The sequence below is a fragment of the Marmota monax genome, unplaced genomic scaffold, assembly GCF_021218885.2.
Source record: "Marmota monax isolate L192 unplaced genomic scaffold, Marmota_monax_Labrador192_F-V1.1 WCK01_AAM20220418_F8-fsc00076, whole genome shotgun sequence".
Taxonomy (NCBI): Eukaryota; Metazoa; Chordata; class Mammalia; order Rodentia; family Sciuridae; genus Marmota; species Marmota monax.
In genome coordinates, this window is record NW_026692843.1 from 471,940 (window position 1) to 495,392 (window position 23,453).

At 46.7% G+C, this 23,453-nt stretch overlaps 1 protein-coding gene and 1 long non-coding RNA gene across 5 annotated transcripts in view; one reads left to right on the forward strand and one right to left on the reverse strand.

The window, feature by feature from the left end:
• Positions 1-13,181: 13,181 nt before the first annotated feature.
• Positions 13,182-15,943, reverse strand: LOC124095638 (uncharacterized). Its single transcript, XR_006852548.2, has 3 exons — positions 15,814-15,943; positions 15,070-15,232; positions 13,182-13,321 (listed from the first exon to the last, which is right to left on the reverse strand). It is a non-coding gene; the product is annotated as an uncharacterized LOC124095638 (long non-coding RNA).
• A 208-nt stretch (positions 15,944-16,151) lies between these two features.
• The window catches only part of Plekha1 (pleckstrin homology domain containing A1), a 61,318-nt gene continuing 54,016 nt past the window's right edge, over positions 16,152-23,453 (forward strand). For 3 of the 4 annotated variants that reach the window (XM_046448826.2, XM_046448827.2, XM_046448825.2), the window contains exon 1: positions 16,152-16,283. The gene's annotated coding sequence lies outside the window, so the exon portion shown is untranslated. Of the gene's footprint in view, positions 16,284-16,784; positions 16,808-23,453 lie in introns of those variants that run through there. The other variant, XM_058580723.1, reaches the window with a different exon arrangement.

Sequence of the window (23,453 nt, forward strand, 5' to 3'; positions counted from 1 at the left end):
CTGGTACCAGTCCTCAGACACACTAAGCGCATGGCACGGGTTGGTGCACAGACTGTTTGTTTGTTCAGGGTTGCGGTCCTCAAGTGTTCCTTTATGCTTTGGTATATGAATCTACAGCCAGCGTTTTTCTCAGGAAAAGAAAGCTCTGAGAGTTTACTGTCCACTCTAGTCTTGCTATAGGACAAAAGCTAACTCCCTCCAACAAAAGGAGGGTCACCAACGCCACCATCTCTCTGGCAGGAGACAGAGGGGCCTTGTTGGGTTGTCCAGGGCTGCCCAGAAAGGCAGGAAGCCACACTGATGTGTTGAGAGAAGGCTGGAAGCAGGATTTGGGGACTGTGGGTGTCACCCTGTCCCTCCCAGTATCCCAGCAGGGAGGCCACCCACATGAGCGGAATCTTTACTGCCATGTGAGCTCTGAGCCTCAGGATGAATCCGTGTAGCATGATTTCAAAGTTGTGACTCCCGTTAATTTACAAGATGGTACTGGCAGTTGGGATGGCCTTGAGTGTTTGCTGGAGGGGAGGATCTCCAGGATCACCTCTAGCTGCCCTCCTAGGTGGTCATCACTTCACGGATAAAGCAACTGGCCTCCAAGGGCCCGAGTGCTCCGCCAACGCGGTGCAGCTGGCGAGGGCAGAGCTGGGGCCGGAATGTGGCCACTCGCCTTCAGAGTTCCTACCTGCAGCATCATGCCATCTCCCTGGGCAGAGGAGGGGATTTCATGGTTTACCAGAGAAAGATTCCCTGGCACAGCATTCCCGGGAGTCAAAGGCAAACTCTGGGCACTGAAACCGTGAGAGCAAGGATTCAGCCACACACACACTGAGAGTCCAGCTGCTTGCACTGGAGTGAGTATCAAAATCATCTGGGGCTTGTTCCAACACGCTGCCTGCTCCTAGCCCCAGCCACTGTGACTCACCAGGGAGGTCTGGGCAAGTCACAGAATCTGCACTCAGCAAAGCAGCCAGTGATGCTGAGGCTGGTCCCTGGCTCACGTTTGAGAACCAACTCCTGGTGTGGAGACAGGTAGGATCCCACCCTGGCATGCTCTCCAGATAGGTCTGTGGCTTCCTAGGGAAGCGCATGGGAAGGAGGGAGGTCTGACGATCTCTCTCTCGGTTCCAGGGGTCTCCCCACCACCCCTTCAGTTTATAGACTGCTCTAAAGAGCCACCAGTTCTCTAGTGCCCCCTGGGCCATTGCACCCAGTGCCAGGCACACAGCAGGTGTCTGCTAAAGAGTCCCTCTGACCACCACATCTCATGAATTCTGGCAATCCCCAGGGCGGAGGAAGAGCTCAGGATGCTTTTTTTCTTCCCAAGTCATCTCACCTTCAGCTCCGGAGATGAACTGACCCAACCCAGATATGACAAGGGGAGGCCATCGGAACATGAGATTCCAGGAGGCAAATGAAAGAAAAAGGAGCATTTGGCCCAGGGTTCTCTCGATGCCGGGGACAGGCCCTCAGAGCCTCAGAGCCCCGTTCTGGGGGAGGGCGGGACTCAGTGGTAAAGTGTTTGTTCATATTGAGGCCCTGGGTTCAATCCCAAGCATTGCAGAAAAAGAGAGAGAGAGAGAGAGAGAGAGAGAGAGAGAGAGAGAGAGAGAGAGAGAGAGAGAGAGAAGAAGAGGAGAAGAAGAAAGGAAAAAAAAAAAAAAGAACCCCAGATGCCTAGGTGGGCAGTGACGCACCTGGCGGCTGGAGAGAAGGGTCTGCTGCAGGAGCCCTGGAACGAGCTGGTGTCCCATCCCCCTGGGAGCTGTGGCATGCTGGGAGCCCTGGGGCTGAGCTCTTAGCACACTCCCCAAGACACCTGACTTCTGTTTTGCCCCATGGGGCCCGTGCTCCATTTCCCAGCTACGTCTTCTACCCTTCTACCCTTCTATCTGCAGCAGAGATACTGTGAGAACAGTCGGGAGCCTTGGAAGGTCCATGACTTCCTTGGGATTGAGGAGATAATAAAAAGCGCCAGGCCATGATCAGCGTTTAAATTCATCCTGGCCTCACCTCACTCATGACAGGGGCAAAGAGCCATCATCTTCCTGATGGGCCTGGATTGGTTGATGTATTTAAAAGGCCTTCTTGGTGAATTCAAGGATCCTTTTGCTTCTCTTCCCGAAGGAAGAGCCAGTGGTGTGAGAGCACACGCTTCCTAGGGAAAATGGAAAGGGATACATGGGAAGAGAACATACCTGGATAGGGCAGGTATTGCTGGGGACACTGCGGGAAAAGCCTTTGACCTAATCACCTGCAGCCTCTGCTCCTGGCCCGGGAGTCCGGGAATCCAGCCATTGGAAATCCCTTCTTCTGGGTTAAGACACTAATGCTTCCAGAGGTCTGGGGTGTTCGCTCATCTTACGGAAGGATCTGTCTCTTCTGGCTGTGTATCTGTGGGCCGCTAGCTCTGTCCCTGGCTTCTGTCTTGCCACGTGCACCTCAGTGTTAGATGTGTGTAGAGGAGGTGGAGGAGGTGGGAGGGGTTGGATTCTCTCCCCTAAATTGTTCACAGCCTAGTGGCAGAGATAAGATGTGGGCGGAAATAATCGCAACCGAGGAAGTAGAATGTGTGCACAATGTGTCGCGAGGCTTCGGAGGCAGGAGGTTCTCAGCCACTGAGGAAATGACCCCGGCGCAGTACTGAGGATACTTTAGAGCGGCATCTTAGTGAGGTCAGAGGGTGAATGCTCTTCAGAAGGAAGAGGCAGGGGAGCATGGTGTCATCCTCCATGTGTAAACTGAACCCCTCCTGGGGGACGGGCCCTGGTCCTCCCTTGCTGCTCAAGCAAAGATCTCACCCACGGGCCCTGGGGTCTCTGGATTGGCACCCATCACTTTGCAGCTAGGAGGCAGCAGAAGGCCTGAGGGTCTGTGGCTTGAGTGCTTGATTAGATGGAGGTCTGCAATACGGAGAAGCCTCCTGTACTAGTAAGAGCTCGTCGGATCAAGAGCCAGGATACATGGCTGGCCCTTTCACTGGTAGCAAGCCAAGGCAGGACAACAGGTGCCATTTACTTGTCATGACATGCCCACGTTGCCCTGGGGAGGGAGGGGAACTCGAGGACCTGGAGCAAAACTTTGGAGGATGAGATGGAATACAAAGGCCCCAATAGCTTAGCCATGAGTGGGGCCTTGCTCCCCTGGACCTGATGTCACACTGATTCCCCCAAGGCCCCTTGGGGATTGTAGAACACAGCTCCAGGTTGGTTTCGGGGAAGGAATTCTGAGGAGGTTTGCAAAAGGGAATTAAATATTTAGGATCTGAAACATGTCGCTCAAGGTTAAAGAGGGAGGGGTTTCTCCATCTCGGTGTGTGTCAGAGATGTCCGTCAAAACTGGAATGTTTTTTAGCACATGAAAAGTTTTCTCTGAGAATCTACCATTTCTCCTCAGGACCCAGCAGGCTTCACTGAAGTGAAGAGCAGAGAGGACCTTAAGTTACAGGCAGAAGTTTATCATCAGAGAATGCTGACAGACATCAGAAGGCATAGCAAAGGCAGAATTGTTGTTTGTTGTTGTGCCTGAGATCAAACCCAGAGCCTCACACATGCTAGGCAAGTACTCTACTACTGAGCCCCACCCAGCCCACACACAGGGAGAATCTTAAATAACTATGATTAACTTAGTCCCCTATGGGTGCATAAAATTATATATTTTAAAAGGTCTTTTATATAATATTTGTTTTAGCCCATTCTCTGTTGTTAGAACAGAACACCTGAGACTGGATAATTTATAAAGAGCAAAGTTTTATTTTTGCTGCGGTTCTGGAGACTGGGAAGGCCTTGTCATCTTCTTACTTCCCAGAGGACAAATGGGACAAAGGAGCTGACCCCCTTTATAATAACCCACTCTGGCAAAAACGAATCCATTTTCCCAAGAACAAAGTCAGTCCCTCCTGGATGGCCCCAGATGTCTCCTACGTGTCTCTTTCTCAGCACCATCCCACTGGGACTAGGCCTCAACATGAGTTTGGGTGGGGACAAACCACATTCAAAACACAACAGAATCTCACATTTTAAAAACTAGACTGAATTCTCATCAGTAAGTCGCTAGTGTGGTGAGAACTGGAAGTTCGGGAAGTCAGGATCCTTGCATCTTGCTCTTCAGGTTCTGAGGAAGAGCAGGCAGAGATCCCACCCCTGCTACGCCCTGAGAAGGCCTGGGATTGGACAGGCACAGACTCTGGGGAGGGGCGGGGAACCTCTGGACTCCAGCACTCTGCAGATCCTTCCTTTTCCTTCCCTCAACTGTCTCCGTGGCAAGCAAAGCAACTAGGCGGCCACCCCACGGAGTGCAGGTTGGCGTTCATGCCAGGAGGCCAAGTCTCCAGCCAGCCTGGGTGTACACCGGACCCATGAGAAGCAAGCGGGGGTTGAAGGGAAAAGAGGGAGGCGTAGCTACAGGGCTAACCTGATGTTCAGAGGCCCTATGGGCCCAAGACTCAGAGCTGGCAAAGGTGGGGATATGGGTCCTTTGCATCTAAACCCACAGGCTTTCTAAAAAATTGAAAGTCTTCAAAATTTGCTTACCCGCTGCCTGGTATTCTACAAAGTGCAATTTATTATTAGAATAAAGCACACAAACATATATAAATGTGATTGTTTTGGGAGATTATTCAGAAAAAAAATCAAACTGGCCATTAATAGGTACTAATCAAGCAAATTAGAGGATATGCATTTAACTGAACTTCATATGTGGACTTACATTGACATGGAAAAAGATATACAGTTCATGCTGTTGAGTTTAAAAACAGAACATAGGCCTGGGGTTGTGGCTCAGTGGTAGAGTGCTTGCCTAGCACCACATAAAAATGAAGTAAAGATTTTGTCCACCTACAACTAAAAATAAATAAATAAATATTAAAAAGAAAAAAACAGAACATAGCTGGGCGCGGTGGCACACGCCTGTAATCTCTGCATTACGGGAGGCAGAGGTAGGAGGATCGTGAGTTCAAAGCCAGCCTCAGCAAAAGTAAGGTGCTAAGCAACTCGATGAGACCCTGCCTCTAGATAAAATGCAAAATAGGGCTGGGATGTAGTTTAGTGGTCAAGGGCCCTGAGTTCAATACTCCTCCCCCGAAAAAACAATAACAACAAAAACAAAACAAAGAGCCTAGCTATCCACTGGGCACAACTAAACGCTCTATAGATAATAACTCTGAAACAAGTGTAAGAAGACTGTGTCAGGCAGAGAGAGGTCAAGACTTGATAGTGAGTTGCGTGGCTTTCGTTTTGCCTCCTATGTTCTAGAAAACACAGTGCAAAAGCTTGTAACCTGGAAACAACACCAGTGGGTGCAGACAAAGAGAGTTCTCAGGAAGCCCTGCTCCCTCTGATTAAAGGAGCTTGGAAAGAGCAACCCTGCCCAGCTCCAGAGTGCAGCCACTCAACTCCAGCCGAGCGAGCGCCGCACTTGTCCCTGTGGGGCTGGAACCCAGAGTCTGACTCCACACTCACCCCCGCCCCACCCCCTGGGGTGCTGTCAGCAGGCTGGTGGGGAGATAAGACGTGCAGTCACAAGTCTCCCTGCCCTCTCACCGCGTGTTTTGGTGGAATCTGTCCAAGGAGCCTGGACTTCCACTGCCATGCCGGGATTATGAGGTCACTCTCCTAAGTGGGGTGGTGCAGAGGACGGCCAGTGGGAATTCGAACTTGAACTACAGATCAGCAGTCACAAGGCCACCCCCACCCAGTGTCAGTGGAGGCAACCTGCAGAGAAAAAGGAGCTCCCTTGCCCTTCACAGCCAGGCTGGTGTCTCTGTGGCCTCGCAGAGTGTGCTAGAACATCCACGTCCACCCAGCAATAACAAGGAGTGCCCCGATCAGTGGCAGGGGAGGTCAAGCGGAGAGCCCAGAAGTCCATCTTCACCTAGTAGTAAAAGGCAGCATTTTCCTACCTGCTAGGGTAGTGTTAAAGAATTCCTGGTAAAACACAAGAGTTGAGTAAGATCTAGATTCTCACAGCACTACACCCAAATGTCTAGGTTTCAATTTTTTTTTTTTTTTTTTGGTACTGGGAATTGAACTCAGGGACCCTTGACCACTGAGCCACATCCCCAGCCCTATTTTGAATTTAACTTAGAGACAGGGTCTCACTGAGTTGCTTAGCGCCTCACAGTTGCTGAGGCTGGTGTTGAACTCTCGATCCTCCTGCCTCAGCCTCCCCGGGATGACAGGCATGGGCCACTCACTGTGCCTGGCTTAGGTTTCAACTTTTTAAAAATCACTCACCATGCCAAGAACCAAGAAGATCTCCATTTGAATGAAAAAGACAACAGACTGCACTGAGATGACACTGATTAGAATCCCCTGACAAAGTCGCTGAAGCAGCCATCCTAAAAAGGCCATCGTACATAAGCAATTGCAAAAACGCTTGACGTCAGTGAATACGTTCTCGGCACAGAAACAGAAATCTCAGTAAATAAACAGAAGCACCAAAGAAGAACCAAATGAAATTTTTAGAGCTGAAAAACACAATGACCAAAATGAATAATAATGATAATAAAAAACCCTCCCTGGATGGACTCAATAGGAAAATAAAAAGAACAAAGAATCATGACCTTGAAGATCCAGACTACCCAATCTGAAGAAAAGGGAGAAAATAAATGGAAAAATAAAAAGGAACGAAGCCTAAGGTACTCATGGGACCGTATGGAAAAAACTCTGTGACTGGAGGCCCAGTGTGAAAGAAAGAGGTGGAACTGGGGGCATTCAGAGAAACCATGGCTGGGAGTGTCAAGAGATATAAACCTACATGTTGAAAAGCCAGGTGGACCCTAAGTGGGATACATCCAGAGTCATCTATGCCTAGAATCATCCTCGCCAATTCCTGAAATCAAGACAAGTAAAACACCCTCCAAAGGCAGCGCAGAGAGGAGATGGACTGCCGGGTGTGTGAGGGGGGGGTGGAGACACACGCAACAGACCCCAACAGAAAACAACCAGCAAACAAAACCCAGCACATTGGAAGGACAGCAGAGTCTCCATCAGAAACGGTCAGAAGGAACCCACACATTTCTTTTTCAAGGTTGAGGCAATCAACATAGAAGTGCACTCCCAAGTCCAAGGCCCGGTCTTTTGGCAGTGAAAAGGGAGGGGCAGTAACACTCTGCAGGACTGTGCTCTTCACATGCTTGACCTTCAGGCTTCCCACCTACAGGGGAAAACAAACCCAGAGAGGCTGGATGACCTGTCCAGAGACAATCAGCCAGCAGGGTACCAAGCCAGGCTTCTACCCTGGATCTCCTGGCACTACAGCCACACCATGCCTTTTCCAGCTTTGGTGTAATGTCACTATGAAGTCCTTGCTTTCCCTTGAATTCATACCACCATCCCAGGAGATGCTGGAATAGCCCTCCTGAGCAAATAAGGGAAGTGTGGCTCAGAGAGGTTGTGTGAGATACTGCAGGCCACACAGCTACTGATAGGATAGAATAGAATAAAATAGGATAGAATCTGAACTTGAACTCAGATCTTCTGACCACAAATGTTTTGTTCTTTCCATGGCCTTGTGTGCTCTCAGAACTAACTGCATAGAAGTTGGGCACAGTGGCACACGATAGTAATCCCAGCAGCTAGAGAGGCTGAGGCAGGAGGATCGTGAGTTCAAAGCCAGCCTTAGTAACTTAGCAAGATGCTAAGCAACTCAGCAAGATCCTGTCTCTAAATAAAATACAAAAAAAAGGGCTGGGGATGTGGCTCAGCTCAATCCCTGTTACCGATAAATAAATAAATAAATAAATAAATAAAAGAATCAGCTGCATAGGGCAACAAGTTCCAAGTAGTTCTGTCCCCTGGGTATGTGGAAAGGCCTGGGTTTGGTGGGTAGGGAGAGATGATCACGTGCTTGGGGCCAGAGAAGGCTTTCTGGAGGAGGTAAAGCCAACCCAGGCTTAAAGGCAGGGATGTTGCAGTGAGACGGAGTGCCCAGGGTGCTCGGGGGCCTGGTGTTGCTGGACACCTGGACTGGGCAAAGGGCAGTCTGGCTGGAAGGTAGGTGGGCCTTTTACATCCAGAGAGAAGCCCAGGTCCAGAGGCCTCCTCGACCCCTGTGCCCCCGGCCCCCAATTCTGTCCTGTCTTTCTCTTAGAGTCCCTCAATATCCCTCTCCACTGTCCCAGGATGAAGTCCACGCCCTGGGCCTGTCTCCCGTCCTCTGTCCTGTGGCTCTGCCTGGACGTGTCCCTGTGGATGCTCGGCGCTGGCTTCTCCCAGCAATGACTCAGTGAGACACTCTTGTTTCAGGAACCGCATGGGCAGGCCCGCCACTCCCTGGCCAGCCTCCTGCATCCAAAACAAACAGTCTGGCAGCGGCATGTGGGCACCGGGACGGAGGACAGCAGGGCACTTGGGGACAAGCAGGAGAGCTTCCAGAGGAAGTCGCTCCTTGTCAGGAGGCAGGGACGACGGACCAGGATGGGCAGACACCACCATCAAAGCTTCTCGCTGAGCACTTACCACAGACCAAGCCCGTCTTCACAGCCTGAGGTCAGCAGAGGGACCATTTGTCCAGTAAAGGAAAGAAAGCTCCAGGACACAGGCCACCATGCCTCCTGGGCCTTGCACTCAGGGCTGAGGCTCTAGTCAAGACACGGCTGCCACTGTGAGGAAATCAGGATCCTCTATCATAGGTTACAGACACACCTGAGTTAAAGGTGGGGAGCAGTGGGGTCACAGAGGAAAGAGGCCACTACCCCCTGAAAACTCAGAAAATGATCAATTTTGAATAGCAGACAGATTTTTATTCATGAGAGATTAGGGATGAAGGGAAAAGCCATTCTGGGCAGAGGAAGCCACAGGAAAAAAGATGAGAGGAAATGACCTGAATGTCCATCAACAGGTGAATGGAAAAATAAATCGTGGTTTACCCATACAGTGGAATAGTACTCAGTAGTGAAAAAGACTAAATGATTGATAAACACCACATGGATGGGTCTCAAAAATAGGCTTACCAAAAGAAGCCACACACAGAAGAGCACTAACTATGCAACTCCATTTATACAAAATTCCAGAAAATGCAAATGAATCTATAGTAACAGAAAACAGGCCAGTGCTGACAGTTGGGTTGGGAGAGGCAGGAGGAAAGAATGATAAAAGGGTAGAGGAAGGACACTTTGGGGGTGAAATGTTCCTTATCTTCCGGTGATGTCTTCACAGGTGTATTCATAGGTCAAACTTATCAAATTGTGCTCTTTACATGTTACTGCATCTCAATGACACTCAGTAAAGCTATCTTCACACACTAAGGGCTAGAGTGGTCTGGATGTGAGAACCCCCGGCCACTGGAGGAGCCTAAGAAGGCTCTGAGGCCAGGGCAAGGTTGTGCCAAGGAGTTCAGATCTTACCTGAGGCAACTGGGAGCCATGGAAGGCTGCTTCCCTGCTCGGAGGCAGGAGTGGCAGCACCTGGCATTTGGTGGATATGGGGCCAGAGGACAGGAAGGAGTCTCAGGAGGTGAGCAGGTTACTTTTCGTGTGACTGGAAGAGGGGAACACAGCAGGACTGCACTGAGAATTCACAAGGGAGGTGGCTTTTCTGGACAGGGCCTTAGTCCCTGGCTTCTTCAGGGACTAAGAACAGCTTGAAGCTTCCTCTGCCCCTCGGGTCATAGAGCTACAGAGCACTCCAGCCTCTCCGGAGCCAGCCTGAGGCGCTTCACCAATTCCTTCAGCCTGGCAGTGGGCAGACATGGTAGGCCCACCTAGCTGCCAGCCCAGCCCTATTCTCATTCTGACAAGGAGGCCTAAATCCCAAGCAAGCACCCAGGGGAAGTTCATGGGAAGAGCCTGGACCTGGAGTGGGGAGCCCTGTGCTTGACTTGGGCTCTTTCTTCCTCTTAGCTTCAGTTTCCTTATCTACCAACCAAGGTGGATAAGATCCTGGACCCTCAGCCCTGGCTGTGCATTAGAATCAACCGAAGAGCTTTTGAACAGATGCTGCAATGAGATTCCATTACATGTCCATCAGAAGGGCTAGAGTGAAAGTTTGGTGAGAAGACAGAGCCCCTGGAACTCTCTGCTGGGGGGAGTGGAATTGGTGTAGCACTCCGGGCAGCAGTATGTTTATAAAGTTAAGTGTACTCTTATCCTGTGACCCAGGAACACCACTTGATATGCAAGGGAAAAGAATACCAACATCCACCAAAGTGGTCCACAGAATGCTCCAAGCAACTTTATTCATAACAGCCCCTCACCGGAAACTCCAACATCCACCCACGGGAAAGCAGATCAATTGTGCTTTTTTTACACAATGGAATATTACCTACAATACAACACACACTGACCTAGATCCGTTTCACAGATATAATGTTGAATAAAAGAAGTTAGGACCCCAAAAGTATATAACCTACTATGTTATTATAGGAAGTTCCAGAACAGGCAAAACTAACTTAGGATGATAGAAATCAGAACAGGGTGAACTTTGGTTGGCATAGGAATCTTGTGAGGTGTTAAAAATATATCTTGCTCTGAGTGGTGGATACACAGTTTATTGAGCTTTATACTTAAAATTTGAGGACTTTAAGCTGGGCATGGTGACACATGCCTATAAACCCAGCTACCTGGGAGACTGGGGCAAAAGGATCACATGTTGCAGGCCAGTCCCAGAAATTTAGTGAGGCCCTGTCTCAAAACAGAAAGGAGGGGCTGGGGATATAGCTCAGTTGGTAGAGTGATTGCTTAGCATGCACAAGGCCCTGGGTTCAATTCCCAGCACCATAAAAAAAAAAAAAAAAAAAAAAAAGCCCAGAAAGGACTGGAAATGTAGCTCAGTATAGATCCCTGGGTTCAACCCTCAGCATCACACACACATGCACACAGAGTTGTAGACTTTTAAGACTTTAAGTTAAGTCTCAAAACAAAAAGAAGAAGAAAAATAGAAGCCAGTTCCTGAGAGCAGGGATTCTGAGTGAACTCTTGTAAAGCATCCCCAGTGACGACTGCCCAGCAGGGCTTCAGGCCCCTAGCATGATCTCTCTTGAACACCTTGCTTCTCCAAGCTGCAGGGCCTGGTGCACAAGGCAGCTGGGACCTGGTCCTGGAATGTGCATCTGCAGGGTCCCAGGAGGAAGCAGGTGCAAGGCACTCTTTTACCTGAAGGAAGTCTTGCATTAAGTGCTGGTGCAGAGCTGCCTGCTGCAGTCTCCAGCACGGGGCAGCCTGGCTTTGTCCCCAGCCACCCTGCAGACTTCTCAGAGCCAGCCCTTGCAGAGCTGTACACCTGCTCTGGGTGGGGGCCCAGGCTTGGCATCTCTGCTCACCCCTCAAGAGCCTGCTAAGAGGGCAAGAAAGCTGTGGTCGAAAGGAGCCACAGTGGACTGGTGAATAATTGTGAATGGAATCATGCTGCCAACTTCTGGTTCTCACAGCTGCAGATGGGAGATCACCCTGGGAATTCTGAGTGTTGTTCTGTGCTGACTGCAGCTTCCATTGTTGGGCTCTGATTACAGCTTTTGTTTCACCATAAAGTACAGTTATTAAATGCCAGCCTGAACAAAGATGTATTTACACGCCAGGGGGTCGGTGGAGGCAAGCTATTTTTAGAGCTGCCTCTGCTGTTGGGGTGGGGGTGGGGCAGTTGTGGGGGAGGGGAGCAACCTGGAGCTTTTATTTTTATTTATGTATTTACTTTTCAGTACTGGAGTCCGGGGAGCCTTTAGGTGAAAGCGAAGTGTTTCTGAGGGAGCCAGGGAGGATTGAAACCATCACAGTCCTGCCCTGGCATCTTGGGTCCCTCCAAGGCAGGCTCTTCTCCTTCCCCAACATCAGACCCACCCATGTTAAATTCCCCAAGATCCTACACTGTAATCCCATCTCAGTCATCCTGATACGTAATCAATCAAATAAGTCCTAGGGCTGGGGATAGAGCTCAGTTGGTAGAGTGCTTGCTTCACATGCACAAGGCCTTGGGTTCAATCCCCAGCACTGTGGGGGAGGTGTGAATCTAGAACTTTCCTACTGCCTCAGCCAGCCTTGGCAAGGCAGGCTCAGGAACTGAGCTAAGCACTAACTGCTGCCGTTTTACCTGGCCAGGCTGAGAAGCAGGAGCTATTGTCATCTACTTTACAGATGAAGAAATGTTAGAGCCCAATGAAATACCCTGGGTCGGAGCCCACGGTGGCCCCGGAAGCTGTGATTCTGTGCTTTTCTTCCTTGGGGGGGTCAAAGCACAGGTTGCAGCCAGCCTTTAGGGACTCTGGGGGCATTTGTTCTTGTTGTGGAACATCAATAACCTCCTCTGGCGAATGGAGATAGAAGAAAGAAGCCAGTGGCCTTTGACTAAAGGAGCAGGACAGGTCAGGGCAGGGTGTGAGCTCCTCTTTCCATAGGCCAAGGAGCTTGTGAAGCCAAGATGGGCTCATCCCCAGTCTCCCTCAGCTTCTAGAATGTTCTGCAGTTCAACACAGCAATTAGCCACCTAGCTGGGGCTCTGGATGATAGCCTTGACTTCAGAAAACCTTGCTCTTCAAGTCCGAATGACACATGGGTGCAAGAGTGTACGTGTTTGGATGATAGTGGGTAATCCTGCTCCTCAATTTTAGGGTTTACCAGTATCCCAGAATGCCATATGTGGTCAGCACAACACAGATCATAGGACTTCTGGGGAGCTTCAGGACCCCAATACTACCAGGACATTTACTATCACATTTGTCCAGATGTTTAGGGTTAGGCTTCTTATTGCTGGATGATCTGAGGGTCAGAAAGACCTGGTTCTGCCCTCCACAAGTCTTGGAGGCATCACCTCCCCCAACTCCCACTTTTTTCCTTTTGTGGGTTTGGAGCTCAGGCCAGACCCAGCCACCCTGCAGACTTCTCAGAGCCAGCCCTTCAGAAATCCTATTCTTGACATCTGTAAGCAAGAAATATGGGCAGTCCTTCATGTTCTTTCCTGAAGGAGGACTGTGGTCAGCTCTGGGAAGTAAGAACTGGCCGTAGGACACTCCAGTCATCTCATCTGTAGTCTGAGCAGGTCCCTTAACTTGGCCTGCCCTGGGTAATTAACCTAGGACCGTCCTCCCTGTCACTAGGTTGTTGGTGGTCGGGAAGCCTCCTGGCTCCAGTCACAGAAGCAACGCTCTGACCCCCGCAGGGTCTGGTTCCATTTTACACTAAAAAATAGGGAAGAGCTTATTTTTAACTCTCTGCTACTCCATTTTTGGAGGGGACACAAAAGAACAAAGCTGGGTTCAGAGAGCGTACTGTTCATGTTTATTCTTGTTTATTTTAGTTCTGATTTCTTGTAAGGGCTTGACTTCTGGAATTGTTCCTCCTGTTTAACTCCATCCATAAAGCGAGTTTGTGGCATTCATCGTTCAGCAGATGTACCTGTTTGAGGCATTAAGGTTTGACTAGAACAGAGAAGATCTCTGTCCACGTGGAGACTACATTCTAGGACAAGCAGAAAATAAACAAGATAAATGAAATTATATATATATATATATATATATATATATATATATAAAATATGTAAGATATATATTATACATACATATGTAAAAATAAAGTGGAGAAATGAGATACAATATGTGCACAGGAGTGGGGAAGTCAAATACTGTGTTAGAGAGGCAGCCAGAGCTCAGTGACCTTCCCTGAAATTTTGTATAAAGTAAATGCCTTCTTAAAGGGGCTGATGTCTTTAGGGAGGACCCAGGGCCCATGCTAAGCATGAGGAAAGGGATGAAGAGATGTTTTCTAGTGAAACACTCAAGTACTTTATATGTGCAAAGCACCATGATGACAATGACAGTGATGTTCTAAAGGTAAACTGCTGGTCCTTGAATTCAGAGTTTGTCCTTTTCCTTCTGATAACAAAGATCGATGGAATATTCCATCCTGCCTCAGTGCCTTCGTTGTGTCTTTAGTTTCTTGGTTTGCTTTCAGACTGTAATTTCAACAGGGAAATATTCCACATTTCTTTCTTTTAAGTAACACTGAAAGCACTGTTATGTAACAAAAACCTCTCCATCCAAAAAAAAAAAAAGATGAAGAAAAGCAGAGACAGCTTTTTTGTTGTTGTTGTTTGTTTCCTTCTTCTTCCTTTCCTCAGTCTCTGTACTTACTGGCTGATCAGGAGCTGTCAAGTTCTGCCTCAAAGCAGCCCTGGGATTACCTTGCTGTGTGGTTTTGGGCAAACGGAGTCATTTCTCTGGCTTCCCTCATTGTATACAGATTTGGTGCTGAAAGTCAAACAATATTTGGGGTTTCTTTTTTTGAAGGGGTAGTACTAGGGATTGAATTCAGGAGTATTCAGCCACTGAGCCACATCCCCAGCCCTGTTTTGTACTGTATTTAGAGATAGGGTCTCACTGAGTTGCTTAGCACCTCAGTTTTGCTGAGGTTGGCTTTGAACTCACCTCCATCTGCCTCAGCCTCTTGAGCTGCTAGGCTATATTTGGGGTTTCTTTTTTTTTTTTTAAATATTTATTTTTTTAATTTTCAGCGGACACAACATCTTTGTTTGTATGTGGTGCTGAGGATCGAACCTGGGCCGCAAGCATGCCAGGCGAGCGCGCTACCTCTTGAGCCACATCCCCAGCCCCTATTTGGGGTTTCTTATACAAAAAAAAGAGCAAAGGAGCAATATTATACTTCTCAGTTGATGATGTCAAATGGTAGAAACAATTAGGAGAATGATTCCCTCTGCATCCAGAGGGAGTTGGAGGCTCTCTGCCTCAGTGGTCTGATTTCAGGGTTAGGGTTTTCAGATTAAAAAAATCTGTTAAGTATGTCTCAAATATCCCATCTGGAATCTTCTAGGATTCTAGAGCTAAAAAGCTAGAGACTTCTTCCAGATCTTCAAGCCAGGAAAGCCCACCCAGTTCAAATGCCTGGAGGAATCAGGTGACATCTGGATTTTTACGTGAAAACTCTTATTTTTAAATATCAGCCACACATTTAGTTAAACCAACACAAACTCATTGTGTGGATCAAAGAAAACAGTCTGCTCATAGACTCTGGTGAGGCCAAACCCTTTCAACCATTATTCAGATGAGGAAATGAGGCCCCAAGGAGCGACAAGTGTCATTAAGGTTGCATGGGTAAAAAGATTTCTGGGAAGACGACAGAATAATCACCTGGGAGGAAAGGCAGCTGAGGAGGAAATCTGAGAGCCAGCACTGGAACATTCCATGCAGTTTGCAAGGTGTGCTCACCTTCGTCAGTTTATCCAACTCTGAGAACGGTATGTCCTACCTCAGGACATTGTCTCCTGCACCATCTTCACATAGAAAGGATGTTCTGAAAGGTTTTGAAAAAACATTTGGAGGGAGAAGAATGTGATCTAAGGTTGTGCACGGAGAAGAAACAAACACAAAATTATTCAGAGTCTAGTGTGTGCTATGTACCGAGAAAATTATAGTATGTAATTCTTCTCTAACTCTTAGTATCTTTGAAAGATTCTCATTCTTCAGATTTTGGCTCAAATATCACTTCCTCAGAGATTTTTCCCTGACCACCCTTTCTGACACTACCTTTGCAGTTTGTCCGGCTCTTCACCGCATTAAAATCTTTAATGATCTTGCTGGCTTCTGGACTAGCTCCCCTTACCTACCGCAGGATCCCTGAGAACGGTACCTGGCACATGGTAGGTGCTCAACAAATATGTTATAAACATTTGAGAAGACATCCGCCCTTAAAGAATTTCGACTAATTCTTTAAGTTTCGCGTAGCCACCTATACTATTAACAGCATTCTAATTAGGAGGTGGAGGTGCATTTCTAAAGGAGAAAGAAGTGGTTAAGAGCGAAAAATTGTGCTCAGAGGTAGAAAGCACTTTTCTCCAAATCACACTGCAGTCTGTGAATTAATGCCTTCCGTACCGACTGTGAGACGGTTTGCAAACAAATTTATCTGCAAGCGAACGAAGCTTCATTTTAAAGATCCTTGCGCCTCGCAGCTCCGGGCGATGACATCAGAGAACCCGGAGTTCCACCTCCAAGCCTAGCCTCGAGGTCCTTGAGAACTACGCATCCCAGGATGCACGGCGGCGCAGGGGCCCGCACTCCGCGCGCGCCCCGCCCCGGCGCGCCCCGGAACGCGCCCTGGAACCAGGAAGACGTCCGACGCCCGGCTCGCCAGGCCGCTGGGCGCGCGCGGGGCCTGCCGGGACTTGGAGTTCTCGCGCACTGGGAGTGCCCGCTCCGGAATCTCAGCCGCCGTCTGGGGGCTAAGGCGACGCGGCCGCGCGTGCGCAGTGCGCGGGCGGGCCGTCGTGGGCGCCGCTGCCGGCCTCTGGGTGCCTGTAGGAACCGGGGCCGCGGCGGCGCGGGTGCTCCGGGCCAAGGCCGCGGTAAGGTGGGGCGTGTGGAGCGCGGCCGCGCCGGGGCGGGCGAGGAGGGAGACGAGGCCGGATGCGGAGCGAGGCGGCGGCGAGCGGGAGGCGGCCGGGCGACCGCCGCGGGGCTGCCGGGCCGGTGAGCGCCGGGCCGCGCCCCCTCCCGCGCGCCGTGCACCTGACGAGGCCGCGGGGCCGGCTCACCTGCGCGCGGGCTGCGGGCGGCGCCGGGCGGGCGGGCAGGGCGGGGGCCGCGGAGCCTTCGGTGCCCTCGCCGGGAAGCGCGGCGGCCCCTCCCTCCCTGTCTCCGAGCAGCGCCCGGCAGCTGTCCGGGGATTCCCGGCGGCGGCGCCTGTCGAGTGGCGCGGCTCCAGGTCGCGCCCGGCCGACGGCGCTGGGCATCCTCATCCGGGCATCGACTGCGCCTTCCCTTCGGGGTCGCCCCGGCGGGCGTCGCGCAGGCGGGGTGACTTGCCCTCGCGCTGCAGGGGTGCAGACGGCCAGTGGGAGAACCGACTGGTTTGCCCAAGGTCACGCAGGTGGGACCAGGGAGGCGACCCGGAGCCGGGTCTGGGGGCTTTGACGCCAGCCTGCAGCAGCCGCCGCCGCCGACGGGCGGCCCCGCGGGGTTTGTGGTTTGTTTCCGATGCTTTCTATTGACCTCCGGGTGGACGAGCCGAGGGGAAAGTGGTGTCTTAACGAAAGCGGTCCTGCTCTGCTCTCCAGGTGTTGGCAGCCTTTGTGGGTTCTAGGTGGGCTGCGCCGCCCGGCCGAGCGTCGAGGGCGGGTGGCAGTTCCCAAACTCGATTGCTCTGTTGGGGGCAGGTCCAAGAGCAGGTTTAAGGAGCCCTTGTTCAGGCAGTTTGTGCCATTTTCGCCTTCGAGTCCTCTGTAATAACTGGTTTCTTTACTTTGCTGTTGATGGCTGTTTGCTTTAATAAGATTTTCTTTGCCTTAAGTAAGTCACTGCCCTTTGCAAATTAGTTTTCTAACAAGAAAATCTTATTTCCTGTGTGTTTAATGACTGGAACAAGTAGCACACTCTGAGGTTTCTACCATTGTCTTTCATCTTGGAACTACTGAGCGATCTGCATTATTTCCCGCCGAGTACCCAGCGCACATACTTTCTGTGTTTAATGCCATTAAAAGAATTTGCTGCAAAATTTGGGTGAGTGGTATGTGATTCAGAGAAAAACTTCGGAGAAAAAAAAATTCACAATTTTGTAAAACTATTTTCCTTTGGAATCTGAAGAACTTGAACCATTATTTCAGAAATATTAAGACTTATCCTAAGATACCTGTTACTTTTCATACTTCAGTTTTTTTCATATTGACACATTTGAGGCAAAAAATATTTCCGCAAATAAGTTTGTGTGAATATACCTGATCTGGTCAAAATCTTCCTAAGAGACATTACGTTTTAGACTACTGATACACTTAAACAGGAGTATTAAATTTGGCAGAATGGCAGTTAATTTATTTTATAGTGCTATAAAATGGACAACGTATCCATTGACAGGTTTCTCTTGAGAGTAAACTGCATCAAGGTATATGGCTGTGGATTTGTCTTTTGGGCTAAGCAGAGGAAAACTTCTGCATCACTAAGATGTGACAAACGTGTTGCTTTCATCTCACTTTATCTTGTTAATTTGTAGTTTTGTTTTAGTTGGGGTGTGGGGGTGGGGAGCAGGTTTTTGTCTTTTTTTCTTTCCAGATTTAGCGATGTAAGAAAGTAGAAAGAGGTGATAGTAAATTTGAGTTTGTCTTAAACTAGGAAAGACAGTGGAACAGGATAAGTATACAATTGTGAGGAAACTGCCATGAGTTCATAAGCCGGAAGGACCTTTTTAGAAGCATTTAAGGTTGTTAAGAATAGCATTGGGTTTTTTCTTTAAAAAGTCATTGTGGGCATTATTCAAATGCTGGTTGATAATCTCTGGGATGTAATGTTATTGAAGATTCCCAGGAAGATACTTGGGAAAGGCGGAAACATTTTACATTTTCAGAGGGCCTTTTTCCTTAAAAATACTTGCTAGAGCTTTTTAAAAATTGACATTATTGCCTGAGCCTGAAAGTTTTTAATTGTTATTCATAGTCATACTCCAAATCCCACAGTTTATTTGCCTGTATAATTTGTAACCCAGAGTGAAATTTAAGCAGAATTTATAAGCATAATTTAAGTTGAATTTTTACATTGATGTTTTTTGCTTAATGTTAGTTACTCTTATTTTTGTATAAATAAGCCTGTCATTTAAGAATGAGGGAGATTGGGGCTGGGGCTGTAGCCAAGTGGTAGAGCGTCTGCCTCTCACATGTGAGGCACAGGGTTCGATCCTCAGCTCCACATAAAAATAAAGATATTGTGTCCATCTACAACTAAAAAGATGTTTAAGGAAAAAAAAAAGAATGAGGAAGATAGTTTTGTCAATAGAATGTACTAATTATTCAGATGTGACAATAGCTACATTTTGTTTTTATTAGATAAAAAATTATCTAATTTAGTAGATAGAAAATTTTGAATACTATAACAGTAACTGCCTTAAGTACTTCTCCCTTGTGCCAGAACTGTGAGCTGAGGTAATACACAAATTTTTTAAAACATGCTTGAGCAGTGTACTTTTGGTAATATTAAAATGTAATTTTTAAATTTCAAGATTTTTTTAAGCCTAATTTCAGGTCTGCAATAAGTGGATTCAGAATATAAATATTAAAATTTAGTTTTAGAGATTTTTTTTGACCATTTGTGAATACCCATCCTTTAGAAACTTACTGACATGGCGTCAGAAAGAACTTCATGGAGCAGGGGCTTTTGGTAGCTTCCAGTGCTTGTCTATAATGTTTATATAATTTTAAAAACATACATATGGGATGTTTTTATGTGAAAATAAAGTTCACATTGGTATTTGCTGAAGCAAAGTCACTTTTTAAAAAGCTTTAGCAAGTATTTTTAAGGAAAAAGGCCCTCTGAAAATGTAAAATGTTTCCCGCCTTTCCCAGTATCTTAAAATTAATGAGTAGTAAAACTGTTGAAGTAATATTTTTTCCTTGTTCGTACAATGTGCATTTGTAATTCCTAGAAGATATTTAAGCAAACATTTGTTTACTGTTTATTTTAGAATAGCCTTTTTGACTAGTTGAATAGCTTTGCTTCAGAAAGATACTGTTTTGGGGGATTTTTATGTTAAACTTTCTTTGAACTGAAATTTTTGTTCAGTGTAAGAGAATTAGAGTCATTTAGGATTTTTAATTGAATATGGTTTAGAATAAAATATTATTCCCAAATGCAGCTCTGTCAGACTTGTCCATCTGATAGCTCTTTATTCTCCCAAAAGTTAGAGTTTTACTAAATCTTTAGGCATCGTATGTTTTTTATAGTTTTTAACCATTGAGTTCTAGATTCTGGATTCATTTAACCTCTTCTTGAAGAACAGACAGTAGAGTTGAGCAGTTTCAGAGAGCTTCTAGCGTAGTTATTACGCAGTACAGTAAATCACTCTTGAGAATTCCCACGGCATGTGTTCCTTCCCATTCGTGTGTCATCGAGGTACTGAGCAGTCCAAAACTGGTGCAAACAAAAAGACAGTTTTAACTTTCACCATTCACTGCTTTCAACTGTGCTTTGTAGGATCTTCTTCTCCCTCCTCCCTCTGCTTCATGACATCATGGGTAAATGATAGCTTTTCTATCATTTACAGCTATTAAAAGCTCCAGTCTATTCTAGTTTAAACCTTCAATCTCATATTCAGTTTAGAACTCCTTTCCTCCCTTACTCAGGGTCTGGCTGCGGCAGCACTTGGGGAAGGGGGGATTGTGGTATGCTCTAGGATGCCTCTTTTCTCTTAAGACATCTACTTGGACAGGAATTACTCAGAAGAGAAATGGAAAAAGGCAAGTATTTCTTACCAGTTTCTCCTAATCCCTCCACCTCCTTTATTTGTGTGTGTGTGTGTGTGTGTGTGTGTGGACACGTACTAGGGATTGATCTCAGGAGCATTCTACCTCTGAGATGGTCCTCAGACCATTTTATTTTTTGAGATGGTCTCACTCAATTGCCCAGCTTGGTCTCAGACTAGTCATCCTCCTGCCTCAGCCTCCCAAGTCGCTGGAATTATAGATATGTGCCGTCACACCCAGCTGAGATATGAAACTTTGTTGGGTCTAAAGGTCTCTTGATTAACGATGGCAGGCCATTGATATCCACTGGTGAACAACCACACTGACGTTTTTGGTGAACTCTTGCCAGGAGACTCCCTACTGCACATAGTTCCTGGGTATGAAATTCTCTGTAGCTAAACCTTTTCCAACCCACACACCACTTGTCTATTCCTGTGAATGTGGAGTGTGGGTGAGTTTGGGTGAGGATCTTTTTGCTCTGCAGATTTTTTGATAATGGCAAGACTGCTCAAGTATAAGTGCTTTTGCATTTCCCCCTAATCCCGCTGAAAACTCACTTCCTCTGATGCCGTATGATGTCTTATAGACTGCATAAGTAGTGCCCTTTTTCTGTATCCTTCTACTTCCCATCCATTCTCCTTGTTCCCCTGTTCAAATAGGCAGGCAGTCACTCAATCTACCCAATATTTAGACACTGAAATGGAGGATGAGATGCCAGTCTCTCCTCCTTCTGGGGACTTTGATCTTAGTGAGTGATTTTTCTTGGAGGCCTCCACCTCTGTTTTTGGGTGAACACCACCTTATGACTCCTGTGTTCTCTCTGAAGACTTGGAAGATATCTAATTCTTTCCTCTCCTCTGCCACTTGCTTCCATAGAGGGCAGGTGGTGGTTAGGGTGCCAGGGCCCTGAGGTGTTTGTGTGTAGGGAGATGAGGGGGCCAAAACACCACAGAGATTTGATCTTTTTTTTTTTTTTTGGTACTGGAGATGGAACCCAAGAGTGCTTTACCACTGAGCTACATCCTCAGTCCTTTTTATTTTTTATTTTGAGACAGTCTCACTAAGTTGATGAGGATGGCCTTGAACTTGCCGTCTTCCTACCACAGCCTCCTGAGTTGCTGGAATTATAGGCTGTACCAGTGTGCCTTGATCCTTGATGTTTGTATAATCCATTTTCTTTTCACAGATTCAACCAACCACAGTTAAAAAATATTCGAGGAAAAAAATTGCATTTTTACTAAACATGTAGAGAGACTTTTTTCTTGTCATTATTCCCTAACAAACAATATAGTCACAACTCTTTACATAGCACTTATGTTGTATTAAATATTATACTATAAATATCCTGGGTATGCTTTATAGTACAGGGAGGATGTACATAAGTTATGTGCAAATACTATGTAATTTTATATAAGGGACTTTAGCATCCACCTAATCCCTATGGATAAGGAGGGAATGACTATCTTCTCAGCTTTTTTTTTTTTTCCCCAGATTTTGGGGCAACGGGACTAGGTCCACTCGGCATCTAACAAACAATATGAAGTCCTGTAGGCCTAAGAATGTCTCACTGTGCAGAATTCAGTTTTTCCTTTTCTTTTATTTCTCTCTTTTTGATTTTTTTTTGGTTTGTTTTTTGTTTTACTTCCTGGATCCTGACTGGTAAAGTGTTAACTTGTGTATATCTTAATTTATGACTCTTGTAAGATATCCCTACACCTAAGAGCCTAAGTAAAGCTGAAGGACAAATTCAGGGGTTAATAATCTAATTTTAATTATTCCTGCCATATGCTGGCTTTCCTAGGAATATAAATGCAAACAGAAATACAGTATTGGAACTTTTCTCCTTCTGTTAGCTAAATAAACCAGTTAAATCTGCTAAGTGATTTTTTATATGATGAGGAAAAAGTAACTTTCTATCTGAAAGCATCAATATTTGATGTAGTAATTATGGGCTTATTTAATACTTCATTCAGCAAATAGTTTTTGAGTGTCTTCCATGTGCCAGCTGCTGTTTTAGGTATTAGAGAAATAGACATGAATAACATTTAAAAGAAAAAAATTCTTGCTCTCATGGAGCTTGTATTCCAGTGTGGAGAAACAGGCAAATAAATGGCGAAGTATATCAGTTGTTACTTATTGACAAATGCTAAGGAGAAGAGTAAGCAGGAAGGAGAGGGGAGGTGGGAAGAGGCAGGTCAGTTTGGAAGATTTCCAATTTTAGATAAGGTCTTAGGGAATGCTTCATTAAAGAGCCATAGTTGAGTTAAAAGTTCCTGAATGGGGCATCTTGTTTGGTGCTCCAGTAGCCAGATGAGTGAGCAACCGGGTGGGGATGGGATGGGGGTGGGATGGGGTGAGCTGGGAAGTGACGCCTATAGCGTTTATAAGGCTTTGGCTTTTACTTTGAGTAGGATGGGGTCCTATTGAAATAATGCTTCTTAACTTTGGCTGAACAACAGAATTATCTGGTCAACAGAGTATTCAGGGCTGGAGGTACCAATTTGAAATCCTCACTCTTTAGACCTGTGAAACTAAGTGAGCTCACTGAGTGACAATGTAAATAGAAAGAGGTCCACAGTCTCCCTGAGACATTCCAACATACAGAGAGGTCTGGAAGACGAAGCGTCCATTAGGATTCCTGATATTCTTTAGAATAAAGACAATTACAGTTGTTTCATTTTTTAAAAAATAGCTTTATTGAGAAATTGTTCACATTATTTAATTCACCCATTTAAAGTGCAGAATTCAGTGGTTTCTAGTGTATTTGCACTACAATCAATTTTAGAATATTTTTATCACCCTTGGACCTTCCATCCCTAGTCAGCTCATTTCCCTCTTATCCCCCATCCCTAGACAGCCATTAATCTACTTTCTATCCTCAAGGGTTTGCCCATTCTGGGTATTTCCTATCAAGGGAATCACATAAGGTGTATTCTACTGAGAGAGAAGTATTATCTATTAGGACGTACCTTTTAGGTAGATTTGATTCTAAATTGTTTAGTAAAGGTGGTAGGGTTCCAAAAGCTTTTCCATTGTAAAGATGCATTTTCCTCTTTAATACTTCAGTAAGAAAACTGGGGTGGGACTTTAAGGCTTTAATAATATTCTGTTCCCTAACAGTGTCTCATCTGGTGGTTATAGTGTTTATTAAAGATTTTTGCTTAAATTAATGAATAAACTGGGATTGAAAAGTGGTGATTTTTTTTTTTATTACTGTTGTACTCTGAAAGATCATGAGTTTGTAGTTTGTAGTAATTCAGATACATTGTACAGAGGTTTTCCTTCTGTTTT